General features: G+C 34.3%; 1 non-coding gene across 1 annotated transcript; it reads left to right on the forward strand.

Moving 5' to 3' along the window:
- The first annotated feature begins 4009 nt into the window (after positions 1–4009).
- On the forward strand, positions 4010–4081 carry TRNAP-AGG (transfer RNA proline (anticodon AGG)). The gene has a single exon. It is a non-coding gene; the product is annotated as a tRNA-Pro (tRNA).
- Positions 4082–4544: the final 463 nt, after the last annotated feature.

A 4544-nucleotide genomic window follows, 5' to 3' on the forward strand; every position in this document is an offset into this window, starting at 1 on the left:
ACATTGAAAGTAGAATGTACACCGTGATTCTTATCATCATCCCTCTCTTCAGGATTCGTCCTCGAATCAGAAAAATCATCACCTACGGGAACATCAATTTTATTGTTCCATGCAATAAGATGAGTCATTTTACTAAATATTTTACGGAGCATTTATAGTCAAATAAAGAATTCTTATAGAGCATTTATAGTGAAATAAAGAATTAGGAATCCGTGCTATCTTTAGATCTACAGACCCACTCCCACTTCAGCCATCCAGGCTAACATTAAAATAAAAATTCATGAGTAAAATTATTTACGCTAATTCATTGAAATTTTAAACTACAGACTCACTCCCACTCCCAATTCAGCTATTCACGCTAACATTAAAATGAAAATTCTGAAATTCTAAAAAGAAATAATCACTAAATTTAGATTTCACTATTTATTGAGATTTTAAAAAGAAATAGTCATTAATTTTAGATTGAATAGTCCCATTATACAACTTAGTTAACTTGAATCAGGTGGGGTGAACGTGGATCAAACACGTGACTCTGAGATCTACAGTGACGCTTTCCCAACTAAGCTATCCCGGCAAACATTAACAATGAAAACTCATTGATATTTTAAAAAGAAATAATCACTAATTTTAAATTGAATAGTCAGGAGTCAAGTTATGTGACGTGAATCAGGTGTAGTGAACGTGGATTCGAACACGTGACCTTCAGATTTTCAGTCTAACGCTCTCAAAACTGTGTTATCTTCGCTAATATTAAAAAAAAAACAATCATAAGTAAAGGTATTTCTGCTAATTCATTATATTTTAAAAATAAATAATAACTAATTCTTTATTGAATAGTCAGCTTATGCAAATGGAAACAGGTGTAGTGAACGTGGAGATTAAACACGTGACCTTCAAATCTTTAGTTTGACACTACTCCCTTCTCTAAGAATCAACATAGCATAATCATTCCATGAAGGCCGAGGTAGTCTTATAAAAGAAGATGAGGCTACCACTTTCAAATCATTCCATGAGGACTTGAGAAAGTTTTGTAAAAGAAGATGAGGGTACCACTTTCTATTGCAGAATTTTCTATGTGAATAGAGAATGAACCATATTCTTGGGAGACAAGATAGAGCCTCGAGCCTAACTTCAAAGGCATTACACAAATTGTTCTATGATATTTTTTCTAGGAACTCTTTGTTATGTTGTCCGCTGAAGGTTTCAGGAAAGGGACACAGATTCTCTATTCCACTGATCTCCCAATAGAAGTTTTACCTAGGTCATCTATCGTTACAACCCTTTTAAGGAAGATGCGCCAAAATAACCAGTGAACAATAACATTTAAAGAAGTTTGAGAGAGCGAGAAGAGGATTGTGATAGAAGTTGCCCTAGGTAAAACTTCTTTAAATGTCTTAGCCAATCATGACATCATAATGAGGAGTCTCTTGGACAACAATAACATATGGACAACAAATGTCTTAGCCAATTGTGACAGTCATGATTGCTCAAGGCGTGTCGCCCAAATAATCGGTAAACAATAACATTGCACAAATAACCGCCTTGGACAACAAATCGTTTACAAGAATGGCTGAGACATGCAACATGCAACCACAGGCAACACGCCTTGGGCAATCATGACTATGACATCTGACCCCACACAATTTATTGGATGAGGCTGACTTTAGGTCTCTCGATGCGCTTCCAGCTGATCTCATAATGAGGAGTCTCTTCCAACCTACTAGGTGCTGTTGAAATCACTTCTCGGTTTGTTGAGTCTTCATGTCTTCTCTGTTCGTGTCTTTCCTACTTTCTTCGCTTGAAACTTTTTTCTTATTTGTATGACGTCATACCACCTGCTTTTGCTTGATGTCTTTTGGATCGAAATAATAACGTTTCAAGTTACTAACGTGGACAACAAGGTTAGTCCGCATCCATAAGAGCAATTGGATTCTATATGATGTCTTCATAATCTTATGGATAACTTTAACTAGTCCATAGTATTTTCACACCAGTTTTTGGTTCTTGTTGCTTTGAACTCGAAGTTTATCTGAACTTAACTTATATGAACTCTTTATTTTTCTTGAAATTATTGTGGTTGACGCTTCCGACTGACCCTTCTCTTCATCCGTCTAGATGATATTTCTGTGTGAACAGGTGTTGCTTCAGTGGTTTGTTTCTGTCTCCCTTCTTCAGTATCTAACCTTGTTTTTGTCTCTTCTGGTGGGGATAAATCCATTATTGACCTTGTTTTGCGTCGTGGTGTTCATGTAGTGGCATCGAGGTTTCTATTGAGGTTGGCTCACTCGAGCTCCCCTTTTTAATTACAACAGTAGTAGCAAGCGTAGATTCATCATGGCTATGATTCTTTCTCAACTGTAGTATCGACATCATTTTCAACCCTCTTGGTTGATGGATGTTTTTCTGATGATCAGCGGGTTAGACTCCATTACTACTAGACATTTTGCTAGGGGCATGTAAATGACTTTGTGTTTTAGCAGGACGTTCATTCCTGACACGACGACGAAGTCATCCATTTCAACTATCACTAAACAATTTGCCTAGTCCAAGGCTCCAGCTTGATTAGAGTTCTCATTGTGACTCCTAAGACAGGTAAAGCTTCCAATTTGACGGCGTTCATCTTTCCTGTATCTTGATGCCAAAGGATGTTAAAATATTTTGCATCTATCTCCATCATGAGTTGTGGGTGGCTCTAGAGTTGACAATGGTGTTCCTTACTACTTTGTGCTTTACCCAAACCTCGACATACATAATATATATATATTCATTTAACTATAACACATATGGTCCATGAAAGAATTGTAACTCTTATGCTCATTAATATTATAATGGCTACTACCTAAATTATAACCTAAAGTTGATAATTGATGTCCAATTAGCCAACCCTAAATTTGTAATCATTGTGGAGTGATTGAAATTACAATGGAAGTAGTTTAAACTCCTAGTACCTTAAAGGAAGTTGGTCTCTTCTAATAAAACACGAAGTTCTCTTTAATATCATTAATACAATTATGCTAGACATGAAACTACAACTGCGTTCAATTTAACTCCATTTTATTGTCATCTTGAATGACGTGTGAATATATATTCTTGAATTACCTTGATATTTCATATTAGTTAAGCTTTTTGCAAAATCACAATTAGACAACAACAAAAACGAACTTTGGTCTGTTTATTATTTTAAAGAAAATTTCTTTCTCCATCTTATTCCTAATAACTCTGCAACTAAATTCATATTATGTTAAGAAACAAATTTTTTACTCGCAAGAAGTAAAATATGCAACTTTAACTTAAATTTCATCTAAACAAATTTTATTGCCATACAACATAGATGACAATTATAGCCTTCAAACAAAAACTAGAGTAGTTGTGGTGAACGGGATAGAAACTCTAGTGTTCATCCATAATATACAACCACTACCTAAATTATGACCTAAAAATTTGAAAACATAAGTTGTAGTTGAAAATTACATAAAACAATCCCCTAAATCAAAGAACTCGTGTCTAATTAGTAAACCCTAAAGATAGTAGCTAACATAGAGTAATTGAAGCTCCACATGAAGTAATTTAAAATTTCAGTTACTTAACTAAAGTTTATCTCGTCTTTAATGAAGCATGAGTTGCACTTAAGTTCATGAAATATTTATAGACTCCAACTCTTAGTACTATTAATGCAATTATATTTCATATGAGTTTGTCATAAATCAAACTATGGTACATTCAATACAACTTCATTTTCTTGTCATACGAAGCAAAATAGAAGAATTAAATCAAACAAACTGACGAACTGAGCCGAATAAATCCAACCCAACCCAAATTGATTAGTTTGATTCATTTGTTAGGTTGTAGTTTATTCAATAACACTTGCATATTAGAACAATTCAACATTACATGCCTTACTTACAAGTAAAATACTAGACCATCAACTTTTTGTTTTATAGTCCAACAACCGCTCAAGAAAATAGATTTCAAACTTGAGAGAAAAAAATGTTGCATTTTTTTTTAGAAAGGGCATTTGGTCTAGTGGTATGATTTTCGCTTAGGGTGCGAGAGGTCTCGAGTTCAATTCTCGGAATGCCCCTATGTTCATTTCTCAAAAGATGAGCCTTAGAGAAAGATAATGACAATTTTGAAAGAAAAATAAAACAAAATGAAATAAAAATAGTTTAGTCATCAATGGGGCCTAACCCAAAGGAATGCGTGGCAATGCACAACTTCAACTTATATAAATTTCATATATTGAGGCATGGAAAATATATAGACTAGCAACTAAGAATTATAGATCTGCTATAAAGGCATGTGGTCCAACTGGTATGATTATGCTTTTGGGTGTGAGAGGTCTCAAGTTCGATTCTCAAAATGCCCCCAACAATATTATATCAAAATGAATTATGCAAGATAATATGATTTAAAATGTGGGTTTTAAACATTGAACCAAGAAGATCGTCTCGAGCCGGACTTCGAAAAGAGCATTACACAAATTATTCTATGTTCTATTATTGTATTCTTTCTAGGAACTTTTCAGTCCTATGTCAGGAACTTTT

Source organism: Cucurbita pepo, chromosome 16 (assembly GCF_057944985.1).
Source record: "Cucurbita pepo subsp. pepo isolate OVF chromosome 16, ASM5794498v1, whole genome shotgun sequence".
Taxonomy (NCBI): domain Eukaryota; kingdom Viridiplantae; phylum Streptophyta; class Magnoliopsida; order Cucurbitales; family Cucurbitaceae; genus Cucurbita; species Cucurbita pepo.